Below are 16,591 nucleotides of genomic sequence, written 5' to 3' on the forward strand. Positions count from 1 at the left end.
TCTGATTCCCACTTTACAGATGCAGTTAAGGTGTTCGGAGACATGAAATGACATATCCAAGGTCACATAGCTAGTTTTAAATCCTAATGCCAGTCTAGTCCTCATTCAGCTAATATTGCCTTTTTATGTGCCAAAGACCAAATCAAGTGCTTTCAAAGATCAAGGACGAAGCATGTATTCAGCTCCTACTACGGTTCTAGGCACTGTGCTAGGCACAGGATGCAGGAAAAGTGTGGTATAATCACTGCCCACTTGCAATGCCTTTGGTAGATCATCGTTCTGGAAAAAGAAATCCAAGCAATACTACCATCCCTTCTAAAAATGGTGAGTCACTCCACTGCCTGATGGCTGCACCCACACACCCCATGACTTGCCAGTACAAAATATCCTTAGGTGTTGACTCCTCAATTACATTACTTGAATTGAAAAATGAGAGGCAATGAATAAGAATAATAATCGCCACCACCACTACCACCACCACAATAAAATAATAAAACAACAGCATCAACAACAATAACTAGCATTTATGTAGCTCTTTAAAGTCTACCAAGCACTTACAAATATTATTTTGTACTCACAAGACTGAGAGGCAGGTACTATTAGTATAAGCATTATCATTACATAATTATTCATGTATCTTTGCATGTTAACATAATTAAATATTATACATATAATATATTAATATTGTTGTTCTTCAGCTGTGTCCAATTCTTCCTGACCCCATTTGGGGTTTTCTTGCCAAAGATACTAAGGTGATTTGCCATTTCCTTCTCCAGCTCATTTTACAGATGAGGAAACTGAGACAAACAGGGTTAAGTGAATTAGCCAGGTTCACACAGCTAGTAAATGTATGAGGCCACACTTGAACTCAAGTCTTCCTGACTGAAGACCTAGAACTCTATCCACTGCGCCACCTAACTGTCATATATATTAATATATAGTGTTACAATTCTCTATTAACATTAATAAATAATAGCTGGCATTTATGTAATGCTTACTATGTACCTGGCACTGGGTAAGCACTTTACAATTATTATCTCATTTGAGCCTCACAACAACCCTGGAAGGTAGGTGCTATTATCCCCATTATATGGATCTTAAAATTGCAAACAAAGGGTAAGTGACTTGTCAAAAAGGCCTGCCTGAGGCAGGATTTGAACTCAAGTCTTCCTGACTCCAGGCCCAACCCTCTATCCATTGCACTACCTAGCTGTCTCCACAGAGCATAGATGCCTTACCTCACAAGGAAAGGCTGGGTTCCAAGTTTTGTATCAATTATGTTGATACAATTATGTATCAACTCTGATACATAATGGCCAAGTGAACCTGAGCAAGTCACTTAACCTATGCAATCCCTTGGGCAACTCTCTATTGATTTTAAGTTGCAAACCCATGTACTGATGTATATTGATGGAAGGAGCCTCTCAACTTCCTGCCGTGATCACAGATGCAGAAAAGGGGGGGAGGGGTTGGGGGAAAGTACAGCATTCCCTTGAAGAATCAATCTACTCATCACAAAGGTAAATAAGCCTAGTTTGGCATGACCTAGTCTTGGGACCTTAGCTAACTGGAAATCACCATTTCTTTAAAGTGCTCATATTGTATCTGTTTAATAATCTGTTCTAGTATATGGGCAAGGATGGATGTCAAGCTTACTGGTTTTTAGTTTCCATGATTCACATCTTTGCCCTTTTTGAAAATGGGAATGCTTGCCTATTTCCAGGCTTCTGGCAATGCTCTATTTCTCTAGAGATTCCATGATGACATATCTCCAAAGTACCTTTATTATGTAAAAAATAATTCATCCAGGCCAGGTGACTTTAACACATTTAAAGTCCTTGATACTTTTCAAAGTGGTTTTCACATACATCTAGGTAAATGATTAAACATAGAAAGGGTAGGATAAATCATCCTTATTTTAAGGATAAGTGCACTAAGGCTCAGAGATGGGATGTGTCTTGTCCAAGATCCCATAGCTCTTTCCACAATATGATGATGCCTCCCCTTGAACACAAATGTTCTCATCTGCCAGGTCTCTAATCACAAAGCCAGTGATTTATAACAAGCATATGCTTTCTTTGGTGTCTATTCTATCCTGTCCAGGGTAGTAGGGAGAACAGGATGGATGACAAAAGAAGCAAAATAGAAATCTAATAGTTCTGTTTTCTTGACTTTCTTTTTCTTTTTTTGGCTAGGCAATGGGGTTGAGTGACTTGCCCAGGGTCACACAGCTAGTAAGTGTTATGTATCTGAGGCCCGATTTGAACTCAGGTCCTCTTGAATCCAGAGCCGGTGCTCTATTCACTGCGCCACCTAGCTGCCCCTATTTTCTTGATTTTCATCTCTCAGGAGTACATTATTACCTGACCCAATAAATAGGCCAATCACTTCCTTATTCTTTGTAGTCTGACTATACCTTTAAAAAATGTTTGAAAGTCTTTTGTATGATGTCCTTAGCCTTTTTTTTTTAATAAAACCCAACTCACCTGGTTTGGGTCTTCCCTAACCTGACATTATTTTCAAAGACCTTACCCATTCTGAACAGGGGACACACATTTTCAGAGTTGAAGTCTAGTCATGACCCAGCTCAGCGGTCATGATGTCCCAAAGCCTTGCTTTATATTTCCTAGCTAAAACAGAGCTCCTCCAACTATTTCTCGATCATTCTGCCTCGCTTTTTGTTTTCCATTTATTGACATCTACCTTGAATCCTACTTATGTGTCTATAAGTGAAATGCCCTATATAGTCAGTTCTTTGAGAGAAAAGACTAGGTCATTCTTTCATCTTTGTATTCTCTATAGATGCTTTGCACGTGGAAAAATACATGGTACAGTCACTAAGTACTATTTATGGGAGATCAAGAACAAAGGGAGAGGCGTGGGTTATGGGCACTAAGAGGAGAAGGAGGAGGAGGAGACGGCGACAGCGACGGTGACGACGACCGCCATTTATACAGTTCCAAACACTGTGCCAAACACTTTACAAAAAATATTATCTCATTTTATCCTCACAAAACAACTCTGGAGCTATTATTATCCTCATTTTATGGAAGAGGAAACTGAGGCAAACAGGTTAAGTAATAATAGCTAATATTTATAGAGCACTTACTATGTGCCGGGTACTAAATGCTTTACATGTATTATCTCATTTGATCCTTAAAACCACCTTGGGAGGTAGGTACTGTTATTATCCCCATTTTAGAGATAAAGAAACTGAGGCAAACAGAGGTTCAGTGATTTGCCCAGGGTCACACAACTAGTAAGTATATGAGGCCAGATTTGAACTCAGTTCTTCCTGAATCCAGGCCCAGCACTATCTCCACCACACCACCAAGCTTCCCAACTATTTGAATTTAAGTTTTAACTGCCAGAAGTCTTGGTAAACACCTATGTTATACTTACCTCCTTCTGCTGGCATACTGTATTCAAGCAAACCTGCAGAATACCATGCTGAAAAGTTCCTACACCACAATCTTCCAAACAAAAGGTAATGAGAATCCAAGTAATAAACAATTACCCCAAACCATCACAAGATAGATCACAATTCATCAAGACAGCATTGTTTTTCAATAGATTACATGAAGGGCAGTAATGTCATACAGAGAAGAGTATTTCAATTAGGAACGAGGCCATCCTTATACCCAATACAACCAGGCATTTTCTCGGGCTGTCTCCCACACCTGGAATGTTCTCTCTCTCTCTCTCCATCTCCACCTCCTGGCATCCCTGGCTTCCCTCAATTCTCACCTGAAACCTTACCTTCTGCAAAAAGTCCTTCCCAGAACTCCTTAACTGTAATACCTTCTTTCAGAGACTACCCTCACCTAAATTATCCTGTATAAGTCTCGTTTGTAAATAATTGTTTGCACATTGTCTTCCCCGTGAGACATGAGATCCTTGATAACAAGAGGTGCATTTTGTCTTTTTTTTTCTTTTTTTTGCATACTAAACACTTAGGACAGTGTCTGGCACAAAGCAGCCATTTAATATTGGCTGGCTGCATTCTCTGGTAGTCTAGTGGTTAAAAAACAGGATTTTCCCCACTGTGGTCCAGGCTTATTTCCCAGTCAGAGGTCTTTGAGAAGCATCATGGTATAGTTCAGACATATCAAATGCAAGCCACCCCACTGTGTTGCAGCAAACCACATTAAAATGTAATTGTGAAATAGCTAACAAAATAAAATAAAAATAATAGAAAATGGAAAGAATGAAAAACTATGCATCAGAAAAAACAATAATAAATGGAACAAAATTATAAAGATCAAGCAGGGCTCGAGGGAAAGGGTATGAGGAGCTACTTCCAACCCACACCTTCGTGGAAGCAGGAGGTCCACAAGTATTACACACTGCACATGTTTTTGGACTTTCTGAATGTATGAATCAGTTGTGCTAACTTAAAAATACTAGTCAAAAGAGGTCACCTTCTGGGAAAGGAAGGAGGGGATCAGTGGGATAATTATGGTGATGTAAGAAATAGAAAGCAACCTGTTTCTATTTGAGTTTGACACCATGGGTATAAGTGCATATGGTGCCAGACCTGGAGTTAGAAAGGCCTGGGTTCAAATCCCACCTCTAATATTACCTAGTTATGTGACCATGGCCAAGTTATTTCTTTGAACCTGTTTACTCATCTGTAAAACCATGCAGTTGGAGTAGGTGGATTTTATGGTCTCTTCTACCTGTTAGGAAGATTTTTAGTCCTAACTCTTCCACTCACTTACGTAACAATTATGAAATGACCCTGCCTGATCTGGGGGGGACAGGGGGATGGGTTGGAGAAGTGGAAGGCTCACTACTATTAGTAGCCCAGATACCAACTCAGTCCACCAGGAAGACACTGCATAGGACCAGAACATCAGGCATCAAGTTGGCGTCAAGTTTCTTACAGACCAAAACTTCATCCAAGGTCAAGGCATGGGACAGGATCCAGAGGAACAGAATTAAACAATACACTCCTACTACAAGATATCTTTGAACTATTCATTGATCACCTCTTGCCATTTAGGGATAAGAAAAAGAAAAAAAGAAAAAAGAAGCAAACCAAGCTCCTGTTGAATATAAATTATGAATACAAATTCCATAAGGCCTTGAGATCCCAAACACTGGTGTCCCACCCTGCTCTCTCTTCCACCCTTGTGCTGAATAACAAAAACACTGACATCACTGTTCCATTTTCACAGGACTTTGGTGGGTGACAGCCCCAAATCAAAATGGCACTTTTTCTATCCCAGGGTTAGTTAAGCTCCCTCTACATTCTAATAATCCTTCACTGGGTGACTATCACTTTCTGTTGTTACCTCTAACACTCCCTCATCCCATCCTACTCTAATCTTCCCTTCTATTATTCCCTTGGGAACACCTATTCTAAATTAACAAACTTCTTTTCACCATCTTCTTGCAGCAACAGTCTTCCTCCTGATAGAACTCTGTCATCCCTGCCCAATAACTACAATGCTGGATGAGGACGTTGCCCTCCTCTTCCTCCCACCCCCACCACCTCCAAGTGCATGAAGAGAAAGAGAGAGAGAGAGAGAGAGAGAGAGAGAGAGAGAGAGAGAGAGAGAGAGAGAGAGAGAAATCAGGCATATGCCTTGCATCTTGAGACCCACCCTATACTGACATCACTCAGAAAAATTCTCAATCTGAGGCTTATGTCATTGATCCATATCATCCTTAATCAGAGACTAGATACAGTTATCTACTGGCCCCCAGCTAGCTGCACTTGGAAGTTAGGAAGACTAATATTGCAGGTACCAATGAGCTCTGTTTCGGGCAAATTACTTAAGCTCTTTAACCGCTTTCCTCATCTGTTTAAAAAACACTGGGGAACATAATTGTCCCTACCTGTTATGAGGATCCAATGAGATAATATATAAAGGGCTTTGCAAACCTTAAAGGTTATATAATTGTTGGCTATTATTGCCTCTTTCTTTTCTTTCTTAAAAGGCAAGTAGATAGCTCTGTTCACTCTCTTCTCAAGGTGTTCAGGCACTTGGCTTACAGTTTCCTTCTGGAATCTGCCCTCCTACTTCAATACGCATGCTATGAAGCTCCTGTCCTGTCAAACACTTGGTCTCCCGGTTGCCAACTTCACCATCTCTCATGACATCATGCTACCTCAGCCACAGACAGGCTGACCTTCAAATACACCACCACCTGTTACTACTCCACCTTCATAATCCCAAACCCTAAAATTCCTTTCTCTGACTACAACCTTCTATTCTTTCTTTTCTTCTTCTACCCCACTCCTCCTAAATCTAATTTTCATCTTCATTGTGACACCCACTCAAGTCTTACCAAACTCATTCGCATTTGTAGGTTACTGATGCTTCAGGAAAAACAGCACATGCTAATCTCAATTGGACCTCCAATGCTACATTGTAGCCCCTTTATTCTTCCCTAATTAACTGGGTCCCACTCCCCACAGTAGTCATTCCAAATCTTCTCTTTCCTTAAGCTTCCCACAGAACCCTTTCCTTACTTCCTCTCCTTAGAGGATCATACCTCCTAGTCTGCCAAGAAAATTAACATCTGCTGTGATCTTCATTTATTCTATGCTAAATCTCAAAATTCATTAACTTGATCTCTATTCGTCGTTCTTTTGCTTCTGCCTCAGAGGTAGAGGTGGCCCTTCTTACTGAGGTCAATTCCTCTATGTGTGCCCTTAATCCTGTCCCCCACCAACTCTTTGAAGAGTCTGACCCCTTTGTCACTCTCACTCTCTAACCAGCCTTTTCTCACTGATCTTTCTCATCCTCTTAAAACAAAACAATACTCTCCTCCTCAGCACCCCAACAACTTACAACCTCATTTCTGACCTCAAATTCAAATGAAATTACTAACTCCAAGGTTACTAAGGATTTCTGAATTGCTAAATATGATGGCTTCTTTATCATTCCTCTTGACTACCCTATGGTAGCAGATATCACTGATAACCCCTTCCTCCAGGGCATTTTCTCTTCCCTTGATTTGCTGGGCACTGTTCGCTCCCAGTTTCTCCATCTGTCTGACTGTTCCTTCTCAGTCTCCTTTGCCTATTTGAACCACATCCCCCTCACTTAAGAGGAGCCCTCTAAATTGTGGGCTCTCTTCTCTTTTTATATGTACTCTTCTATTTGGACTCCTAGGTTCTAGTCTCTTCTCCAATCCATCCTCCAAAACAACATCAAAATAATCTTACCCAGGTACTAGTCTGACCAGCTCCATACCCTCCAAGAACAAGTGTTCTATTGTGCACTGCTCCTCAGCTTCAAATTTAAACTCCTTCCCAATTTGGCTCTAGTCTGTTTTTCCAATCTTCTTTAATATTGTTCCCCTTCATGTCCTATTGTCCATATTTCATTTAACCATGTTGAGCTAAAACTAACCAATCCCCACATCTCCTCACACAAAGTACTTAAGGTATGCTGAAGAGAACTGGACCACACTTGCACAGGTAGATTTAACACACTTTAGCTTCAACAAAAGGCGATTTTCTTGAGAGCAAGGCCTATGTCACCTTCCTCTTTCTCAACAAGTTTTGTTGACTTGTTGCTGAGTAATCAAACTCCAAATTGCGTTTTCTTCAAAAGCAACACACACAGGCACTAAAGTATTAATCAGAATGGAAAGGGGGAGAGAGGGAGGGAGGGAGAGAGAGAGAGAGGGAGAGAGAGAGAGAGAGAGAGAGAGAGAGAGAGAGAGAGAGAGAGATATTAATGAAGTTAATTCATTCCAAATTTGGAAGGAAGAAAAATGGAAGACAGAGGAAGAGAGGAAGGGGAAAATATCTTATAAGCAGGCACCAAAAGAAGCTTTTGACACAGAATGAATGCCATTGATCTTAGTGGGGAAACTATTCTTAAACACATTCATCAGAGCGAATAAAGAATTATGAAAGAAAGGAAGTTCACAAGAGGAAGAGTTTTTCCAATGGGTCCCTCATCTACAAATGGATTTCCTTCTCTAAGTCTTTCAGTCTATCTATTGTGCCACAAGCTTCATAAAATTAATACTTTTCTTAAGAATTATCAAAGAAATTGCTTAAAAGAGATTTGCACTATGTACTAGTGTATCACCACTCAGAAAAAGGGAAGGACCTGGGCTGTTTCCATAGCAAGTGGTAAACACAGCATCATTTGGAGCAATTACCAGGTTACTTCTCCAAAATACCATGCCCTGGACTTAAAACTAAAGCCTGGCTTTAACCAGAGAAGGGGAAAAGAGGTTAGAGAAAGGCAGATACAAATAGCTCTGGGATTAAAGGGAGATTTCAGCAGAATCCACAATCATAACAGCTCATAATTATATAACACATAATTATATAGCACATTAGGGTTCACAAATCACTTTTCTCAAAACAAACCTGCAGCATAATCAGTGCGACCATCACCCTCTCCTTCCCACCCTTCACAAAAAACTATAAATACAAAACAGTTAACTGACCCATGGTCACACTACTACAATAGGTCAACTCAAATATCTGAAACCCGTCTCCAGTTCCAGAGTTCTTCCCAGTTTAACAACCACTAACACATGGGCCTGTTGGCAAATCAGACATTTCATCTTGTATTACAAGGATATCTCAAATTAGAACCCACCACTCTACACAGAGAGAAAAGATTTACAGTGCTTAGCAAAAGTCCAGGAATTGTCACTGGACTGTACCTAAAACCTTCCATATGCGCTATCTCCTCCATTAGAATGGGAGCTCCTTGGGAGTCCTCCATTAGAATGGGAGCTCCTTGGGAGTCGTAACTATCCTGCTTTTCTATTTATATTCCTAGGACTTAGCAGAGTGTTCTTCACATAATAAGCACTTAAATATTTCATTCAGACCATGTGCTTCTGTAGGATACATGATTTCAAAGGTGCCGTGTCCAAAATGAGATAAAATCGACCATTTAAAAAGGGGCAACATTTAGCCTAAAGATGAAAAGAATTAAGAGAAAAATGACATCCATCTTGAAATATTTGAAGGGCAAATTTTGAAGGGACAGCTAGATGGAGTGCTGGGCCAGGAGTCAGGAAGACTAGAGTTTGAATCCAGCCTCAAACACTTACTAGCTGTGTGACCCTGGGCAAGTCACTTAACATCTGTTTGCCTTAATTCACTGGAAAAGCAAATGGCAAACCACTCCAGTATTTCTGCCAAGAAAACCACATCAGCACTTTGGCATGGTCCATATGTTCACAAAGAACTGGACATGAATGAATGACTGAACAACAACAAGCCATATGGGAGAGGGAAGGACCTGTTTGGCTCAGCCCCACAGGCAGAACTAGAAAGAATGGATTAAAGTCCTAGAGGAGGGAAGATTAGGCTCAATTTAAGGAAAAACTTCCTAAAAGCAGAATCACCAGCCTTTTAGTAGGTTAGCTCTCACTGGAGATCTTCAGGCGGAGGATGGATGATCACTTGTTGGTGATATCAAAGAGGGGATTTGTGTTCAGATCCAAATTGGACTGTATGTACTCTAAGGTTCCCCTGAACTGAGTCTGTGACTGCCTTGCCCTTCACTCCCCACCCCGCCCTGATTTTTTTTTTCCACTTGAGAATATCTTTCTCTAATACATAAATGCAATGCTACTCAGCCTTTCCTCATTTTATCTATTCTCTTTCTTCTGAATAAGGTATGGCATTTGGAGCCATATTTCATGACAGGAAAGCTCAGTGATATTTTTATGAAATGAAATTTGTTGCCTTGTGTTAGGATTGCTAGCTCATTTCATTTGCCATACATGTTCTGTATATTTTGTAGATATATCTGGGCTAAAATCCAACCTTCTATAAGAAGCTTTTCCCAGACCCCCTTAATTCTAGTGATGTCCTACTGAGATTATTTCCCAACTACTCTGAATGTGCTTCTTATGCAGAGAATTGTTGGCCCAGTGTCTCCCTCATCAGAATGTGAGATCCTCGAGGACAGGAGCTGGTTTTGTCCCTTTGCATCCCTATCACTGAACACAGAGCCTGTGTAAGTAATTACACAGTAATTATCAATGAGTTGAGCCCACACTAAATGCTTGTTGATTGACTGGACAGCTTCAGCCACATGGTTTTATTGCTGGCTCTTTTCTTAGATCTTTCTCATGTGGGAATTTCTAAGCTTTTCTTCTTCCTACATTGTAAATACTCTCTCTCTCTCTCTCTCTCTCTGAAATCGGACAGGCACACTAGTGATGATCATAAGAAAAAGACACAGAAATGACACTGACTGTTTTTGGAGTATACTACAGATCACTTCTAGAGAAACAGAGAACAGTTAAAGAGTTCAGGAAACAGACCACAAATGGAGGCATGAGAAAGGAGTGACAAAGGACCTCAATCAATTCAGACAGCTGGCATTCTCCCTGTCATAAGAAAGTAATGCAAAGATTCTTGACATACCATCATGGTAATAGCCTTCAAAAGGTGGAGAAAGCAACAAGGAAAGCTTTGATTCTCCATCAGATTTTCAACAACGAGGCACTTGTTGCTAAAGTTGAAATTATGGGAACTTTGGGGGAAAGTGATCACTCTATCTTAAATTTTATGATAGAGGAAAGCTGGGCAGAAAAGGACATTCTAGATTTTGAGAGTATGGATTTCAAAGACTTCACAAAAAAGATAGAATTGAAAGGTCTAAAATTCTACAGGAGAAGTAAGAAACTATAAGGTATGAGATTATGAAAACCTAAAGAGAAAATATTATGATTAGGAAAAAGGAATGGTCTAAAGAGACAACTGTGGATGAAAAAGGAAGTCATCAAACAACTCAGATTTTGAAAAGACAACTTCTAGATGATAGAATCTAGAGCAGGTAACAAAAGAGAAAAATAAAATTGTGGTGGTAAGAATAGTAGTAAAAGTGCTAAAACTCAGACTGACTTAATTAAGATTGGCTACAAATAAGAACAATAAAATAGGGGCAGGTGGGTGTTTTTCTTTCTATATTAAGAAAAAGAAGGTAATCAGAGATAGGATACAATTACTGCTAGGACCATGAGATAATGGATTATCAATTACTGTTTCCTCTGTCAAAGAAAAACATTACTGCACTAGGAAAGATAGAACAAAAATGGCTAACAAGAAGCTGAGCCAAAGAAGGGGGGGGGGGGGAAGACTCTATGAACTGTATCTAGTGAGATCAAATTCAATTCCTGAAAATGTATTAGCAAATGGATAATTAGTGAATTAGAAAAGGAAGCAGTGGTCACAAAGAACCCCCAAAAGATAAACAGTCAAAGGATGTGAACAATTTTCAAAAGAAAAATGCTGAAGTATTAACAACCAGATGAAAACATGCTCCAAATCACTAAAGAATTTCAAATTAAAAACTCCAAACCTATTAAATCTGCAAAGATGAAAAAAATAAAAATTCCTGGATAGGCCATAGGAAAATACACTGGGATTTTAATACACTACTTGTGTATCTGTGAATAAATACAGCCATTCTGGGAAATAATTTGAAATTATTCAAGAAAAGTAACTAAACTACTTATCCTTTGACCCAATGATCTCATATCAGAAGGAGACCAAAACAGAAAGGGAGAAAAAAAAGACCCAATAAATACTAAAATATTCACAGCAATACTTTTTGTTACAGCAAAGAAGTATAACCAAAGGAAGTGCGCAGTGATAAGGGCATGGCTTGAATATATTATCATATGATTACAATAAAATATTGCACAATAAGAAATGATGAGTGAGAAATTTCCCAAGAGAAAATTGGAAAGATGAGCATGAACTGACACATAATTAAAATAAGCAGAACCACAAAAACAATATACCCATCCAGTGATTACAATAATGTAAATTCCCAAAGAAGAAAATATGAAAATGATTGTCATGTTACCAGTACAGGAAATTCATTTTATCAATGCAGATCAGGCACCTATTCTTATAAAGTTGCCTAGAACATCGAAAGGTTAAGTGATTTGACTGGTTTCAAGGCCAGTTTTCTAACCATTACACTGCCTCTCAACTGGACAACCACAAAGGTTATGCAGAATATTGCATATGTTGCCAGATGCAATCACTGATCTTTTCTGTCACTGTTGTTTTTGGAGACTTTTTGCCCAGCTCAGTGTTTGTTCAAGGGGGGAGGGGAAGGGTTATTTTAGCTATCTGCAAATGGCTAAGTTAAAATAAAAGAGACCAGTAATTTTTTTTAAAGGATAGACATTGTCAAATTAATCATTTTAGAAGTTGTAGTTTGGAGGAATGATGCAGATAGTTTACCAAGTTTTCAAGAAGGAAGAGTTATGCTACTAGTATAGTTAATGGGTTTAGAACTGGTTGATTGAATGAACCCAGAGAATAGTCATTAATGTCTTTAGGTCATTTTCAGTCATGGCTCATTCTTCAAGATCCCATTTGAGGTTTTCTTGGCAAAGACACCAGAGTGGCTTGCCATTTCCTTTTCCAGCTCATTTTACAGATAAGGAAAATGAGGTGGGGTGGAGGGGAGAGGAGGTGACCCTTGCCCAGGGTCACACAGCTAGTGTCTAAGGTCGGATCTGAACTCAGGAAGATGGAGTCTTCCCAGCTCTACGCCTGCCAATCTATCCTGCACAAGTCATTAATAGTTCCGTGGCAATTTGGAAAAAGATCTCTGGTTCACAGCCCAAATCTGTCTTTGGCTCTGTAATAACATTTTTAGGAATGATTTGGATGATGGCATGCTTATTAAATTTGTACAAGACACAAAACTGAGAGGAATAGTAACACATTAACTGCTGGAGTCAGAATTCACCAAGGTTAGAACAAAGCATACAGTTTCAGAAGATGAAATTTAATACGGATCAATGTGAAGTCAGTCAGTCAATAAACCATATGTTAAGCACCTACTATGCTCAGACACTGTGCTAAGTACACACACTTAAGTTCAAAAAAATCAACACGCTTAAGATGGGAGAGGCATGGCTACACAGCAATTCATCTGAAATAAATTAGGGGGATTTTGGCCTGTGTGAGTAAATAGCCAAATGCAGTAGCCAAAAAAGCTATTATCATCTCAGGCTGCATTCGAGGGCAGATAATGGAAGAGAAATACAAAATTGTGACACAGGCCAGTAAGAAGAATATTAACAGTGCTACAACTCAGACTGGCCCAGAATGAGTTAGGCGGCTGGGTCTATGGTCAGGCCACAACTGGAGAGCGCAATTCAGTTCTGGGTACAAAATTTCAGCAATATCAGTAAGCAGAAAAACAAACCATAGGAGAATGATCATAACAATGAAGGTCCTTAAAATAGTGACATATAAAGATTGGACATTTACCAACAAAGGAACTAGAAATGCTTAACTTGGAGAAGAGAAAACCTAGTGAGAAGGGAGGAGACAGTCACAGGAGAGCGGCCTTCAAGCATGTGAAGAGCTGTCATAACTTTATTCTGCTTGGCCCCAAAGGTTCAAACTTGGGAGTAATTAGTAAAAGTTGAAGAAAGGTATATTTTGGTTTGATGTAAGGAAAAATGCCCTAATAATTAGATCAGTCTGAAATTACAAAGGGGATCCCTTGGGAAGCAGTTGGTTTCCTATCACTAGATGTCTTTCAACCAAGGCCTAGAGAGATTAGGGATTTGACTGAGGTGTTACAGGAAACAGGTGGTAGGTAAAGTATTCGAAAGCCCAGGTCTTCTAGCTCCAAACCAAAGACATTTCCTGCTTTTTCATTTTTTAAGAGTTGGAGATCTAAGCCAACAAAGAATGTCCATGCCCATTTTTTCCTATCAAGAGAGTGACTACATACTAGAAAACTAAATCAATCAATAAATCAACATTTGTTAAGTGTCTACTATGTGTCCGGCACTGTTCTAAGCTTGGGGATACAAAAAGAGGCAAAAGACAGTCCACATCCTCAAGGAGCTTACAATCAAATGGAAAGGACAACAAGCCAAGAAATTTATACAAAGCAAGCTAAATACAGGTAAGTAGGAAAAAGTTAACAGAGGGAAGGCATTGGAATTAGGAGTTGGGGAATGCTTCCTCCAGAAGGTGGGATTTTAGTTGAACAAAGGAAGCTAGAGAAGTGGTGCCCCTTTTAAAAGCATCCTGACAAAAGTCATATGGTAATTGGATCTAAAGAATTATGGAGGGGGGCGCAGCCAAAATGGCAGAGTAAAAGCAGTGACTTGCTTGAGCTCCCCCCCCAAACCCCTCCAAATACCTATAAAAAATGGCTCTAAACAAATCCTAAAGCCGAAGAACCCACAAAAAGACAAAGTGAAACAGATTTCAAGCCCAAGATAACCTGGATGGTTGATCGGAAAGGCATATCCTTCCAGGCTGGGAGAGGAATACAGTTATGCATGGGCACGCAGGCCTCAGCAAACCTGGAGCAAGCCTCAGAGGACTGAATCATGGGCAGCTGCGGCAGTTTCCAGAACTCTCAACCCACCAACGCCTAAGACAACTTAGAAGGTCAGTGGGAAAAGTCTGTGTCTGCAGTGAGAGAAGCACAGTGGTCTCGGCTCCAGTCCCTGAGAAATGGAAAGAATACACCGATATCCTCCTGAAAGAAATCCCCAAAGGAAAACTTCTAGGAATATTGTAGCCAAATTCCAGAATTCCCAGGTCAAGGAGAAAATATTGCAGGCAGCCAAAAAGAAATAATTCAGGTACTGTGGAAACACAATCAGGATAACACAAGATTTAGCAGCTTCTACATTAAGCGTCTGGAGGGCATGGAGTATGATATTCCAGAGGGCAAACGAGATAGGACTACAACCAAGAATCACCTACCCAGCAAAACTGAGTATAATCCTTCAGGGTAAAAAATGGTCATTCAATGAAATAGGGGACTTTGAAGCATTCCTGAGGAAAAAAACCAGAGCTGAATATAAAATTTGACTTTCAAATACAAGACTCAAGTGAAACTGGAAGAGGTAAACAGGAAAGAGAAATCATAAGAGACTTATTAAGGTTGAACTGTTTGCATTCCTGCATGGAAAGATGATAGTTGTAACTCATGGGTCCTTTGTCAGTATTAGGGTAGTAGGAGGCGAAAAAATTATATGTATGTAAGTATAGATAGATATGTAAGATAGATAGATAGATAGATAGATAGAGGGCACAGGGTGAGTTGAAGATAAAGGAATGATATCTGGAAAACAAAATTAAGGGGTGAGAGAGAATTATACTGGGAGAAGGAGAAAGGGAGAAGGAGAATGGGGTAAATTATCTCACATGAAACAGACAAGAAAAGACTTTTACAGTGGAAGGGAAATGGGGGAAAATGAGAGGGAATGAGTGAATCTTAATTCTCATAGGATTTGGCTTAAGGAGGGAATAACATACACACTCAATTGGGTATGGAAATCTATCTTACCCTACAGGAAAAGGGGGGGGAGACAAGAGAGCAGGGGGTTGATGGAGGGGAGGGAAAATTGGAGGAGGGGATAATCAGAAGCAAACACTTCTGAGGAGGGACAGGGTCAAAAGAGAGAACAGAATAAATGGGGGGGGATAGGATGAAGGGAAATATACTTAGTTTTTCACAACATGACTACTATGGAAGTGTTTTGCATGACTACACATCTATAACCTGTATTGAGATGCTTCTCTTTTCAATGAGGGTGGGTGGGGAGGGAGGAAGGGAGAAAATTTATAACACAAAGTTTTAAAAACACATGTTAAAAATAAAAAATAAAATAAAATGGGGGTAAAAAAAAAAGAATTACGGATACAAAAGTTTGTAACTATGAAAGGAGAAAATTAGTCTTTTACCAAATGAATAATCTGTTCACAAGGTTCAGGCCTGGACAAAAAGAGAAGAAGGTTGCCCTCAGCTACCACAAAATGTAGTGGCAGAAAAGCAAGAAAACTGTTTCTTCATTTTAAGACCACACATTCCTTTGCCTAAACCCATGGTTCTGAAAACAGTATGTCCTTTTCTGCTTGGTTTTGTCAATGTTGTATTTATAAGCCTTCTTCATCTTCCTTGAGAGTCTTTTGGGATAGTGCTCAGCCCAGCACAATGTACCTAATGATTATCATTTGATGGGGCAAATGACCTTACATGACTCCTTGACTCGATACCAGAGTATTATTCCTTGAACCCACATTCCAAACATAAAAAACCTCCGTGACCTTTCCACGTGATTTTATGTCATCCCATAGCAGAGAAATCAGAAGGAAACAGAACACACACAAACATGTCTAGACCATCATTAGACACACAAAAGGTGCTGAGGAGTGGAAGCCCCAAGCCAGAAAATGACATTTCCCCTACAATGTAAGGCAACGCAACACAACACAACACACACACACACACACACACACACCCCAGCATTTAAATCCTAAAATATTCATTAAAGACAGATAGCCAAAGCCTTGTATGGATCCAAGAAAAAACCAAGATGTGTAAATCTAAATGTCTAAATATCTCTAAATATCTAAAAGATTACTGGAATACTTAACAAGTCCTGTGTAGGACACAAATGGGCAATTCACATAACTTAATGGAGACCTAGATCCCTCTTCTCCAAAATGGGAATGATAAATAATACCTACACAATACTTACTTCAAAAGGGTAGCTGTGAGGCTCAATGAGATCAAGAATGTGTAAACCATTTTGTAAAGGGCTATTTTTCTACTTGGGGCAGCTAGATGTCGCAGTGGATAGA

At 39.6% G+C, this 16,591-nt stretch overlaps 1 protein-coding gene across 3 annotated transcripts in view; it reads right to left on the reverse strand.

Annotated features, from left to right (window-relative positions):
* ITPK1 (inositol-tetrakisphosphate 1-kinase) overlaps window positions 1-16,591 on the reverse strand; it is a 301,192-nt gene that overhangs the window by 102,329 nt on the left and 182,272 nt on the right. The window lies entirely within an intron of this gene.

This window comes from Phascolarctos cinereus, unplaced genomic scaffold, assembly GCF_003287225.1.
Source record: "Phascolarctos cinereus isolate Bilbo 61053 unplaced genomic scaffold, phaCin_HiC Scaffold_3;HRSCAF=262, whole genome shotgun sequence".
In the NCBI taxonomy this organism is placed as follows: Eukaryota; Metazoa; Chordata; class Mammalia; order Diprotodontia; family Phascolarctidae; genus Phascolarctos; species Phascolarctos cinereus.